The 13,453-nt window shown below is 57.2% G+C and overlaps 1 long non-coding RNA gene across 1 annotated transcript; it reads left to right on the top strand.

Annotated features, from left to right (window-relative positions):
- Nucleotides 1–8,018: 8,018 nt before the first annotated feature.
- On the top strand, nt 8,019–10,709 carry LOC112642231 (uncharacterized). Its single transcript, XR_003125101.3, has 3 exons — nt 8,019–8,294; nt 9,835–10,036; nt 10,313–10,709. It is a non-coding gene; the product is annotated as an uncharacterized LOC112642231 (long non-coding RNA).
- The last annotated feature ends 2,744 nt before the right edge of the window (nt 10,710–13,453 follow it).

The following is a 13,453-nucleotide window of genomic DNA, read 5'->3' on the forward strand; positions in this document are numbered from 1 at the left end:
CGGGACGGCGAGATGGGCTGAGGCTCCGGGAGCAGGTGGTCAGCCTGGGGCCTTGGCAGGGCCGGCAGCTCGGCTCAGCTGGTGGAGTGATGCTCTCCTCTGATTGAGCTAATTATGCTGATTGAATTTCCTCCTTCTCTCAACAGTGCCTCCTTTTGCCTCCTCCTCTCCCCTGTCGCTCCCCTCCCCTCTCTCCGTTTAGAGAGAAAGGGAAAGGTTTCCTTAATGTGACGGGTAATTGTTATGCACACAGTGTCAGATGTTAATGCGAGCCGTGATTGACAGCTAATCAGCCCATCAGCTGTACAAAAAGAGTGAATAACTGGGTAATTTGATTTCCCCTGATTCCCCTGCGTGGGATGGCAGGAAAGTCTAAATTAGCAATCAGGGAGCCCGTGGCAGAGCCTGGAGGGCGGTGGTGAGGATCCAGGGGCTGCAGCTGTAGCCTTGTGGCTCCGGGTACCCAGGGCCAGAGAGCCTCTCCTGGCCTCCGCCGGGTGGTAGAGGAGCTTTGCCAGCCGGGCAGGCAGACTCAGCGTGGAGAGACTGGGGCAGTGGGTCAAGTCCTTCCTGGGTGGCTGCAGGGGAGAAGCCTGGGGCTGGCCTCCCAGAGAGGGAGCGGCCTGGGCTGGAGGTGCCCTTCTCCTGTTGTCTAGGAGACCACCCCGGAGGTAGATGGGATGTGGCAGCCAGGGACCTCCCATTCCCTGCCCCCCCATCCTTTTGGAGCTGGTTGCCAGGGTTTCCACCGTGTGACCCAAATTCTTCCAATTCAGGGAAATAGTTGTCCCCTCACTCAGCTTCTGGCAGATTCCATTCAGGTAAAATGGAGCACAGCAGAAGCACATGTGTGTTATCTGGTCCCACGTGAAGCCATCTCTGGCCCCCTTGGGCGGGCGAGAGTAGCTAGACACAGTTAGCATCCCCTGGAGGCCCACTGGGGCCAAGGGACCGTGCCAAGAGTTCTGTGCGCATCCATTGTAAAGAGGAGGGAGGACTGGGCCTGGGGCTCGAAGTCCCGCAGTGAGCGAGGAGGAGTAGCTGGGCTTCCCACCCAAGGCAGCACCGGCCTCTCCACTGCGGCGGCACAAGCAGCATGAGTTCCAGTGGCCGCGTAGGCCTGGCCTTGGAAGGCCTCTGTTCCCTGCGAGGTCCTACCCCAGAGCCTCCCCCACCAGAGAAATGCCCATGAGTATCTCTAGCCTCATGTGTGAATGTTTGTCCTTTTATACACCGGGAAACTGAGGCCCAGGGAAGCCAGGGATGGGCCCGAGGGCGCATAAAGAGTTATCGACTCAGCAAGGGCTGAAACCTAGCTCTCCTGCCCCAGCCTAGCAGTGTCCAGCCCGGACTTACGCTTGTCTGATGGCTCCTTCTACGCCCAGCTGTCCCCTCCCAGATCCCCCGCCCCCCAACTGTGGGAGCCCGTGGGGAGCTGGGGGTGGGGCTGGCAGCCTGCAGGGCCTGGAGATGCCCGGGGATGACTCTAGGTGGCAACAGCATGTTGCCGGGAGCCAGCGCTGAGCAGCTCCACTGGCTGCAGGAGAGGCAGCTGCTGGGGGACGGAGGCTGCGTTCTGAGGGCACAGTGGCCGGCTTGGGGGGTAGGGGGTGGGATGGGGAGGTGGGGGTGGGGGGAGTAGAAGGGCTGCCTTTCCCTCCCATCCAACCCTGCCTGGCCCACCTCCAGCCCTGAAGCCCTCATTCCTACATTGCCTTTCCTGTATTCTTCGTGGGGGTTCAGGTATGGTGCGGGCTTGGGACTCTCCCTGATAGTGGTTTCCCGGGGTCACTCAGTCCTGTGCTGGGGCAGGGGCAGGGGCACCCATTCCAGTCAACGCTTCGAGCGTGTGCGCCTCTGACAAACCTGCGTGCGTGTAGAGCCACACGGATGTGGGCGAACATTTGTCCTTGCCCCGGTGCTCACGGACCAGTCTGTGCAAGCGAGTTCCCACGTGCATACACTTAGGTGAACCTGACACGTGCTCATGCCACAGGCACCCGCGCGTGGGGATCGGGACCCTCCGCGGGCCCCAGAGGGGTTGGGGAAGCTGGGCCTTCTCAGACCAGCCATTTAGATGCTCAGAGAAGGATGAGGGGGTCTGGGAAGAGACTGGAGGCAAGGGCCACAGCCTTTGTCCTCAAGGATGCTTGGGAGGCTCTGTTTAGAGGGAAGCGACAGCCACGGGGGCCAGGAGTTGGTGTGAAAGCTGTGGATCGTGGCCTCGACCTTTCCAGGCTCCATGGTGGGGAAATGGCCTCGGGAGGGGCTGTGGTCGGATCTGAGTCAGCAAGGGGTGAAGGCTAGTGGGGTTGGGGCCCAGAAGAGCCACATCCCTGGGGACAGCCGCCGTGCTGGCCACCGAGGGGCTGTTACCATCAGCGGACAGACGAAGGAACAGACCCAGACGGGCGCAGAAAGAAGTGGCTCAGGGTCACACACCCAGGAAGAAGGAAGTCGAGACTCTGCTTATGCCGACGCTGGCCCCTGCTTGCCTGTAGGACCCAGTAGAGGCTGGAAGAGGCTGGGAAGGGCGGGGAAGCAGGAGGAGCAGGAGAAGCAGAAGCAGGATCGTCAGGAGCCAGAGCTTCCAGGAGGCACAGGAGGCCACAGTGCCCCTGAACCCTCCGAGCTACTGAACTCAAATATTTACTTGTCTTGCACCAACAGGCGTTTATTGGGAAAGAGCTGTGGATGAGGCACCGCCTGGACAGACCAGGCGGCTCACAGCCCTGCTTTTCTGGGGCTCCCGGCCGGTGGGGGCGTGTGCAGCCTTGGGCACGTCCGTGCACATGTGCGTGCTCGGGGAGCTGGGCCCTGCCAGCCTCGACAGCAGCAGGAGCCATCTCCCATCCGTGGAACTCTTTCCGGCCCCTTTGATCCCCTGCAGAGCCCAGTGGTGCCCTCTGCTCTCCCCCGAGGCCCTGGGAGGGCGCGCAGCTTGCCCTAAGATGGGCCAGGGCTGACAACTCAGCCTGGGCTGTTGGGCTTCAGGGTCAACCCTTCTTCTCCTCCTCATACAGTAAGTGCTTACTAGGGAGCTGCGACGTGCGCTGTGCAAAAGGGATGAAGGCTGTGTGTCTGTGGGGCCTTGGCACGCGCGGAGCACCGGGGCACTTGCAAGGCTCCTGCTGCTCATCGCGGCCTTTTGTCCCCCCAGGGGCCCTTCTGGCTGGGTTGGGACCCTGCTTGCCAGATGGGGCCAGGGCGGCTCAGGACAGGCAAGTCAGGCTCCCCATGAGGCCCAGAGCCTCTTTGAGCTCCGCACCCCCTTCCTCCAGGGCCCCTGCCAGCCTGCCCACCCCGTGCTGACAATCCTGGGGCCCCAGCTGTGCAAGGCACCTAGATCCTGCCCCTGAACTCGCCCCTCTGGCTTCTTCCCTCTAATGCCAGCGGCTGCCCCCCACTCTGTGCAAGGAGCTGGCGGGGTCTGAGGCTCCTGCCCTGCGTCTTTTTGGGGCCGGGGCTCCGGTGTCCCAGATCCGCGGGCTCCATCCCTGGACTCCTGTTCACGCTCCTTGGAGCCTGAGGGCCCCATGAGGGCCAAGTCTCCAGCACCACTGGGCATTTCCAGGATTACATCACTCACTTGTGACCCGTCCTGACCCTCGGGCCATGCTCACCACTGGTGGCATCAGGGAGGACCCCACTGACCCACTGTCACAGTGTCCCTGGACCTTGGTATCATGCGCCCATTTTTCAGATGAGGAAACTGAGGGTGCAGAGGGTGAGTGCCTTGCCTGCGGTCAGAAGCAGGGCTGACCTCCTGGGATCCAGGGTCCATACCCTAGAGAGAGGAAGCTGTGGGTGTCCCAGGGCCCCTCAGCCCCCCACCCCCCCTCAGTCCCAGAGGTTGGCTGAAAGCCCAGCACAGGGCATCTGCTTGGACGGAGGGGTCCTCCTGGTGAAGCTCATGTGGGGGGCACAGGGGAGCTCTGGTCTGGAGCCCGAGCCTGGGTGGCTGCTGCGGGGCAAGGTGAGGGAGGGGAGAGGGGATATTTCGGATAAACCGAGTCAGAGGCCAGGCACACGAGGCCCGGGCTGGGTCAGGACTATGAGTAGAGGCCAAAGGGCAGGGGCGCTGGGGGTTGTCCGGCACGAGCAGTGGGGCTCGGACTCTGGTCCGTTTTGCCAGAGAGCCCTCCCCTCCCCGGTGGCAGGGCTGATGGGGTGGAGGGGACGGCCACAGCGGCTCCTGGCCTTGTCCTGTCTCCTGCCACTTGCACGTGGGAGCGGAAGGCAGGGGACAGAGGTAGCCCGTGAAGTGCCAGAGGCAGTGAGTCAAGAAGAGCAACCTGGGTGCCCCGGCCCCCCTGAAGCCCTAGAGGACATGCCGCCTCCCCAGAGGCAGCCGGGGCAGCCAGCCCAGCCCGGGGCCCGGAGGACTGCTGCTGCGGGTGGTGCTCGGCGGGGTGTTGCTCAGGACGGCTGGCCCTCCGCTACCCCCTGCAGCGCCCCATCCCCCCCCCATAACTCACACACACACACACACACACACACACACACACACACACACGAGCACGGATGTCACAAGTCAGATGCGCACGATCACACAGGCGCATGCATTCGTGCCCCTGGCGCTCACCAGTCACCCCAGGTCCTCACGTGCCATCCTCTATACACAGCGCGCGCTCTCACACTCACGCACACGCACAGCACGCGCAGGTGAGCAGGGGCCAGGCACCTGGAGTTCTGTTCCTGTGTAGTCCTTGCTCTGTGACCTTGAGCAGCTCGCCCTTATTCCCATGATTTCAAAGCCTCTCCTGGTAGTCCCCCCAGCGCCCAGCGCCCCACAGGCCCCCACAGGCCCCCCACAGGCAGCAGGTCAGCACCCAGGCTCCTCCCTACGCCGCTCTGTGCAGGCCACAGGGGCCTTCCACTCTCGTCAGGCCTCGATTCCTCCTCCGACCCTCCCGCCCACTGCTGCTCACTGAGGCTCTTCTTAAAATGTACATTCTGAATTGCAGGTCTGGGGGCTGAGGGTCTCCATTTCCAACAAGCTCCTGGGCCATACGATGCGGGGACACGCTCTGTGCTGCAAAGCTCCTGCCTCCAGGCTGACCCTTAGCCATCTGCACCCTCCCGCCATGGTGTCACCCCATCCCCATCCCTCCCCCTAAGGATAAGATTGTCACCACCCAGAGGGCAAGATTCCTTCTCCGGGCAGACCCTGGAACTCAAACCCTCCTCCCCTCACCAAGGTGGGCTCTGTCTCCAGGCAGGCTTCAGGGATGACAAACAGAAGTCGAGGTCTTCTGGATTACTCCCCCCCCTTAGCAGCTTGGCCCTGGTTCCTCCAGCAGGCCTGGGGCTGTTTCCTTGGACATCCAAAAGTTGTAAGGTCTTCCTAATGTGTGGGTGTGCAAGGCTGCAGGGAGGCCCGGCCGGAGCAGGTGCGGGCAGCCAATCACCTCCCTTCACCTATAAATCATACTTCCATTGACGAAGCCAAAAGATTAATTAAATTTCTTCAACAGCTGCCTCATCCTGCAGGCCCCTGTGTGCCTTGTGGTCACCTAGGGACGCCAGAGCTTCGCCGTCACACCGGCTCCCATCATAGAACTGTCCTGCTGGGTGGCAGTTGTGCTACACTGCAGTCCTGAGGCTTGAGCGGGGACTGCTTCCTCCCTCCTGACCATCTCCCAACTCCGAGACCTGAGCAGTTGCCTTGTTGGCTGGCCCACTGGTGTGTTCTCTCCGGCGGGCTTGGCGCTCCCTCCGTAGTTTGGTCCCCCTCTTTCCCTCCACCCCGGCGTGGTTCCGGGACCCCCACTCCCCCCGCCCTCAAACCCACTTGCTTCCTTGTCTCTCTTGTATTTCGGGAACCAGCTACTGCAGGACACAGTCTACATCAGGGAGCCTGATGCGGATGCTGACCCACCTTTTCCCTGAGGAGCCACTTCAGCCCCTGGGCCTTGCAAACCCCGCATGTGCCATATGCAGGGGACGAGGTGCTCCTTGCGTGGGTCATTTGTCTGACTCAAAGCCCTATAGGAAAAAGGGCAGGAGGAGGTGGAGTCAATCAGAACACTTCATTCATTCATGCATGCATGCATGCATCCATCCATCCATCCACCCAGGACGTCTGTATTGAGCACCTGCCCCGGCCAGGCACTGCTGTGAGCGCCGGGGACATGGGACAGAGTAAGATAGAAGAAGCTTCCATAGTCGGGAACTAATGACATTCAACTGGGGTGACAGACAAGATAACTGAATAAAGATAGAAGGGGGCAGCCAGGGGGGGACAGGGAGGAAGGAAGCCACTTCGGTCAGGAACGGCGTCGCTGGGCTACCTGGGCTCGCACCCTCCCCCTCCCTGTGTGGTCCTTGATGAGCTCCATGCCTCCACTTGCTGACCCTTAGGTGGTTATAAAGTGCCTGGTGTTGTGCCCGGTTCCTCGCCAGTGCCTCTCATTACATGGGGTGCTCGAAGAAGGTTTTTTTTTTTTTTAAGATTTTATTTATTCATGAGAGACACACAGAGAGAGGCAGAGACCCAGGCAGAGGGAGAAGCAGGCTCTATGCAGGGAGCCCAATGCGGGACTTGATCCTGGGACCCCGGGGTCATCCCCTGAGCTGAAGACAGACGCTTACCCCCTGAGCCACCCAGGCGCCCCAGTAGGTTTCTCTGAAAACGTGATATTTAAGGTTGAATAGGAGCCAGGCACAGACAGGTCACGAGAACGAGGAACAGCAAGTGCAAAGGCCTTGAGGCAGGAACGAGTTTGGCTTGTTTGGGGGGCTTGACAGCGGGCCCACATGCTTGGAGAGGATGAGCAAAGGGAGAGATCAGATTCAAGAGGTGCCAGGCAGGTGGTCTGGTGCGGAGGTCTCCGTGGCCGGTTGGGTTACAAACAAGGCCCACGGGGCATCAGTGAAGGATTCTGAATTTCTGGACCAGACCGAGTGTGCTGTGGCCTGGGGGATGTCTGCAGGGAGCTGGCGAGGGGGGGGCGGTGAGGGCCACAGGGCAGGGCTCTGAGCCAAGCCCATAAACCCAGCGGGGCGGGGGGGGGGGGGGGGGGGCTTGTTCCAATAAGGTTGGTGAGAGAAGTGCATCCCCACTGTTCCAGAATCTTCTTAATCCAGGAGGGCCTTGAAGGGAGAAGCAGAGAGGCCCGGAGGGGAGCTTTTGAGGGATGTTATTTTGCATCTTAATTGCATGCTAAGCAGGCCCGTGGGCAGGGCCAGCTGCAAAGCATTAGCTGCCACCAGACTCTGGGTGACTCAGGCCACAGAGCCTTAAAATATTTATTTTTTGCTGCATTTGGAATTCAGTGCCTGCAAGGGGGCCGCCGCTGGGGAGCAGGAAGTGGGAGCGGGTACCTGTTGGCAACCGCAATCTGGAAATGGTGCAGGGGTGCAGGGCTGCGTGGGGCCTGCCCCCCGGCGCAGGGGGCAGCACACGCGGGCACCCGGGGGTGCCCCTGGGCGTTGGTGGCAGGTGCCTGGCTTGCTCAGCTGGCTGGCCCTCCCAGGCCCCTCCGGGAGATCGCGGCTCCCTCCCTTACAAATTGATTTTCCGCTTTTATAGCCTGGGCGCCTGGTTCGCAGCCCATCTCACATTCCTTTTGGGTCCATTTGAGGGAGAAAAAAAAAATCTAGCTTCGAGTCCTGGACACATGAGGGTGTGAGTGGGCGAATTCTGCAAATGTGTGTGGACAGCGGCCCTGACGCAGCGCCCTGACTGTCCCCAGGGATGTGTGGCGGGGGCGCAGGCGGCAGGGGAGCTGCGGTTCTTGGCTGCCGCTTGCGGGGGTCGCAACCTCGGCCACAGCACCTTAACCCACTGGCCTCCATCTGAAAAATGGGGCTAAGACCCCCACTCATTGGGCTGTCCTGAGGCTTCCGGGAGGTCACTAACTCCTGCAGAGCACTTGGCCCAAGGCCTGGCTTGGCTGCTCCTGATGTCTCTGCAAATGGTGGTTATTATTATTGGTGCCTTCTGCAGGGTGTGAGCTGGTTCAGGGAGGGGGGGGCCCTCCAGGACCCGCGGGGAGGCTGCACACGGACTCTTGGACACACCCGGGTGTCCCAGGGAAGGGCCCAGGCTGGGGCGGACCTGGAGCCTCACTCCCTCCTCACAGGCCTGACTACTGGGGGGATGGGGCGGTGGGGGAGCTTCAATGTTTGATGACTCAGTTCCAGCTTTTTTATTTCGGAGAGTCTGCTGAGGCGGGAGCGGGGCTGGATTACCATGAAGTGCTCCTAATTTGCACAGAGAGATAAGGAGCTCATCATCACGGAGAGAGGGGGACTATTATTTCCAAGCAGCTGCTGCGAGCTGGTCCTAGGTGAGCCAGAGTCTCTGCGCAGCGGGTGGGGTGGCGGTGGGGGCGGGGTGCCTGGGCTCACTCTGCCTCAGTGGCTCTGCGCAGAGTGGTCTCATTCAGGCCACCACAGCAGGAGGTAGCCGGGGAGGGACAGACGCTCCGAAACAGGCACCTAGGAGACAGACCAGGATTCAGAGAAGCCTGAGCTCATATTTTGGAAAATTGGACAAGTTATTGAGTTTCGGAAGTGCTTGTCCTGCCCTAGGGATACAGGGCTGTATAGCCTGGGCTGCCAGGTATCTCTCCCCTCCCCCAGACCCCCTCCGGCCCCCCTGGCCCTGAGCGAGGGCCTGCCTGGAGGATGCTCCAGCGGCTTTTACTCACTAGGCTTGCTCAGCCTGCAGTCTGGGCTCCTGCTACTGATGGGCCAGAAGGCAGATTCTGGGAAGAACTTCCCAAGGAAGCAGCATCAAGAGGGGCCAGTGCCATTCTAGCCTCAGGTGGCCTTTTGGGCGAGACCTCTAGCTGATGCCCCCTTTCCTGGCTCGGAGCCCCAGCAGACACTGGCTTTGGGGGGGGGTCGTCTGGACCGGACAGGAGGGACAAGTTGCTGACCTTTCTCCGGCTTGGGAGGAGGTCGGGTGGGTAGCAGAGAGGTCTAGGGGACCTCGTTCTGGTAAGACAAGCCCCTCACATCGGAGCATGGACATCGTCTTGAGGGCTTCTCATGGTGGTCTCGAGAAGGAGGAGTCCTCAGCCCCATTCTCCATGGAAGGAAACTGAGGCAAAGAGGGGCAATCTCAGGAGGCGTGCTCAGACCGCTGTGGAAGAGGAGGCACCCTGGGGTGGTCTTGGAGCCGAGTGATTGTGCAATGCGTAGGCTCATGGAGGGCCCCTCTGTGTCCGTCTGTCCTGCTACCCTGTGGGTGCTTTGGCGTGAGCTTCAGCGTGAGCAGCGTGGGCAGTGGCTGCCGCGTGGGAAGAGCACTGGACGGGAGTCCAGCCTCCATCCACTCCATAAACATTTATTGAGCGCCGTGGAGTTGCCCCATTCAATCCCACACCAGCTCTGCGAGGTGGACACTCGTTCTGTAGCGCATTGATTCATTGATTCTAAGATATAGACTTTTTAAAAAATTTTATTTATTTATTCATGAGAGACACACAGGCAGAGACACAGGCAGAGGGAGGAAAAGCAGGCTCCCTGCAGAGAGATTGATGTGGGACTCGATCCTGGGGCTCTGGGATCACACCCTGAGCAGAAGGCAGACACTCAACCACTGAGCCCCCCAGGCGTCGCTAAGATACAGTCTTAGACGTGGGAAACATGTTCGGGTTGGTGGGGTTACATCGGAGAGCGTGTGTCCCTCTCAGTGGTCTATGCAACAGGGGCACGTTTCACGCCGACGAGTAGTTAGTTCCATGAAATACAGAACTCTCCCAGTTTTACAAATAAGGAAATCATAATTATAATAGGGTTAGTACCCTTGTTGAGTGTTGAACCCATGCCAGGTCCTAGAGTAAGCACTTTATGATTGTTATTATTATTTCCATTTTGCAGATGAACAAACTGAGGCCCAAGAGGACTTGGGGGCACACAGAACAGGAATGGTTGGGAAGGGATTGGAAGCAAGTCTGGCTGACGGCGGCTCCCTGGCTCTGGACCACTGGGGATGCCCGTGGGTCTATCTGCTCTGGGGAAGAGCCGTGAGCAAGGGCAAACGTGCTGCTGGCCTGCTCAGACCTTCAGCAACCTGGGGCAGGTGAGGTGGCCCCGAGGGCTGAGGTGGCTTTGGGGGTTCCCGAGGAGCTGCCGATGAGGGTGGGGTCAGGAAGGAGGTGCGTCCAGTATTTTTGCTTTAAGTGTCTTTGCTGCTAGCGTTTTCGTCCCGTAACTAATTCGGCGTAAGGCAATTTTGCCCCGAAGGCTAAAAAACAAAATAACTGGTTGACAGTTTGGTTTCATTGACTGGTTGGCAGTTTGTTTTCATTTCTCCCACTGACACCATCCTCCCGTTTTTATATTATATAAATCTTAGTCCTCGTCACGGTCTGGACTGTGATGCCGAGTGTGAACTCATCACATCTCCCGGAGGACTTTGGAGAGACTCTCAACGGACAAGTGACAACGCCAAGAACCAACAACAGCAGAGGCGATTTTCATGTCACGACGCAAACATGCAGCCTAGATTCTGGAAACAGATACTCACGAAGGAAGAAATGTTAGTGAAGATTGAAGAAGTACGACGCTGGACAAGAAGGCGCATCCACGAGCAAAGAGAAATGTAGAATTCTATGGCCGAAGGACTTGAAGACGAGTGCGAAGGTACAAGCCACAAGATAAAAACAGTTATTGGCACAGCATTGCTGTGAATCTGTATGTACCTTAAATGTGTTCAAATACTTTGCATTCTGCAATAAAGTCTTTTAAGAATTTTTATTTATTTATTTTAGGAAGAGAGAGAGAATGAGTGAGAGATAGAGAGAGAGAGAGAGGGAGCAGTTGAGGGGGTGTTGTCAGAGGGAGATAGAGAATCGTAAGCAAAACAAAAAAAAAGAGAGAGAGAGAGAATCATAAGCAGACTCTGCACCCAGCACGGAGCCCCATTTGGGGCTCGTTCTCACCGCCCTGAGATCATGACCTGAGCTGAAATCAAGAGTCGGACGTCTAATTGAGTGGACCTTGCAAACACCCCTACAAGAGTGTCTTAAATTATATTATTCATTATTCATGTTTCATTATGTCCTTCGTTAGGACACAATGTTCCTTATTTTTTTGTGGTTTTACACGTGATGGCAAGATTGCCTTAGGGCCGATTAGTTATGTGATGAAAAATACAGCAAAAATGTGTACAGCCAAGATGCTTCTGGCAAAGCTACCTAGACCCAGAAGGTGGGTGGTGTGAGTACAGTGCTCAGGAATGGGGGCTGGGGGTGCCGAGGAAAGTGACAGGGGCGCTTTACAAAGGACGTGGCCGTTGACTCTCCCACCTCCTTGCCATCACTTCCCTCCCCTCTGCTTCTTTGCCACTGTCTTGCACACCATCACCTTCTCCAAGCAGGGACAAAGTCAGTGTGCACATCCAAGGTGGCGCCAGCAGTCATGGGATCAAATGTGCCTCAACTGCTTCTCACCCAGAAGTGACTGAAACCTCAAAACCCAATAGAGCCACATCCCTGAATAGGAGGGCCAAGGACGGGTACATAAAGGCCGATGCAGAGCCTCATGACGTGTGATGGGAAGGCCAATTAGCTTTGGAGGGTCAGGCCCCAGAGAGGAGGCAGGGGTGCATGGTGGGCAAGAATGTGGACATCAAGGTCAGATAGACTTTGGTTCTAAGCTGGCCTCATCCACTGACTCCCTGTGTGGCCCTAGGCAAGCTTGGTGTTTGCTCTGAGCCTCAGTTTCCTCATCTATACCATAGGAATAATAGTGTTATTAGTTGCCTACGGCTGCATAACCCTACCCCCCAATTTAGCAGCTGAAAACCATTTACATTCATTATCTTGAGGTTTTTGTGCACCAGGAAGCCAGGCGAGGCTGAGCTGGGTCCTCCACTCGGGGTGTCTTACAGTCAGGTTGTCACCGGGCTGTGGTTTCATCTGAAGGCTGTGCTGGGGAAGGATCCACTTCCTAATGTATGCACGGGGTGTTGGCAGGGTTCAGTTCCACAAGGACTGTCAAACTGAGGGTTGCATTTCAGCACCGGTGTTTGGTTGGAAGCTGTCCTTTGTTTTCTTCCCATATGGGCCTTCCCAGCTTGCTTCATCATGGAAAGCCAGAGAGAGAGAGAGAGAGAGAGAGAGGGAGAGGGAGAGGGAGAGGGAGAGGGAGAGGGAGGGCAAATGAAGTCACAGTCCTGTATCACCTACTCTCAGAAGTGATGCACCATCACTTTTGCACTCTTCTATTATTATTCATGAGAAGCAAATCACCAGGGATGCCTGGGTGGCTCAGCGGTTGGGCGTCTGCCTTCGGCCCAGGGCATGATCCTGGAGTCTGGGGATGGAGTCCCACGTCGGGCTCCTTGCATGGAGCCTGCTTCTCCCTCTGCCTCTCTCTCTGTGTCTCTCATGAATAAATAAATAAAATCTTAAAAAAAAAAGAGAGAGAAGCAAATCACCAGATCCAGCCTGCACTCAAGGCGGAGAGATTATTACACAAGATGCTATTATGTGAACGTCAAGAGACGGGGATCACTGGGCGTCATCTCAGAATACACTCACATCGGCTTTGTGGGAAAGTCATGAAGGTTAAATGCGGTTCGGCCTATCAGTAATTGGCACGGTACCTGGGATGTAGTATCTGCTCAATAAATTGACGATTGCTACTTGGTTGTTATTCTCAAAGCCAGGCTGGGCTGAGGCTGAGAAAGGATGGAACCCAACAACTAGCCCTAGTTCTCATCAGCCCAGCACCAAGGCCTACCTGCTAACCTACTCCATCTCCATGCAGTCAAATCCTGTGTTTGCCTGGACTTGTTCCACATGTTTCCGGAAGCTTTCCCCTGATCAGCTATGAACTGTACTTCCTTGGATGCCACCTCCTTGTTTGCAAAAAAGGGAGCACCCACCCCGGCTGGGCTGACGGTCATGAACACCCTCCTAGCATTGTGTATGTCCCAGACCTTAGGTGGCGGTGGAGGGCGGTGGGGGGGGGGGGTTGTATGGCCACAATGTTTGAGGCTTACAGATTTCTTAGATATAACCGTGGAAGGGTTACTATTATTATTTTTTTAAATCTAGAAGTTAAAAATTGTGAGGTTTACATTATTGCCAAACAAAGAGAACTGTGACTTCTGTTTCACAATTGCTGTAGCTCCTTTATGTGCTTTTGGCAGTTCGAGCATATTACTGACAGCTACGAGATTTCCTCTCCCTTTGGAAAACTGGGGGAGGGGGTCCTGTGACCTCTTCCTGCTCTGAATGCCCTGCCCATTAAAGATGAGCGATTGGCCCAAGATCCCAACGAGGTAGAACCGGGATTTGAAGCCAGTGCTCTGGTTCCAAGCCCATGCGTGGTCTTTGGATTATATTCATTCATTCCCTTGTTCCGGAAACATTGCTTAGTCCCAGCTCTGTGCCAGGGTCTGTGCCAGGCATGGGGAACGAGATCTGAGCAATTTTTATTCCAACTCTAAAACGTTCTTAATGCTCCTCTTCTCCACTCCCCCAAATCA

This window comes from Canis lupus, chromosome 15 (genome assembly GCF_003254725.2).
Source record: "Canis lupus dingo isolate Sandy chromosome 15, ASM325472v2, whole genome shotgun sequence".
In the NCBI taxonomy this organism is placed as follows: Eukaryota; Metazoa; Chordata; class Mammalia; order Carnivora; family Canidae; genus Canis; species Canis lupus.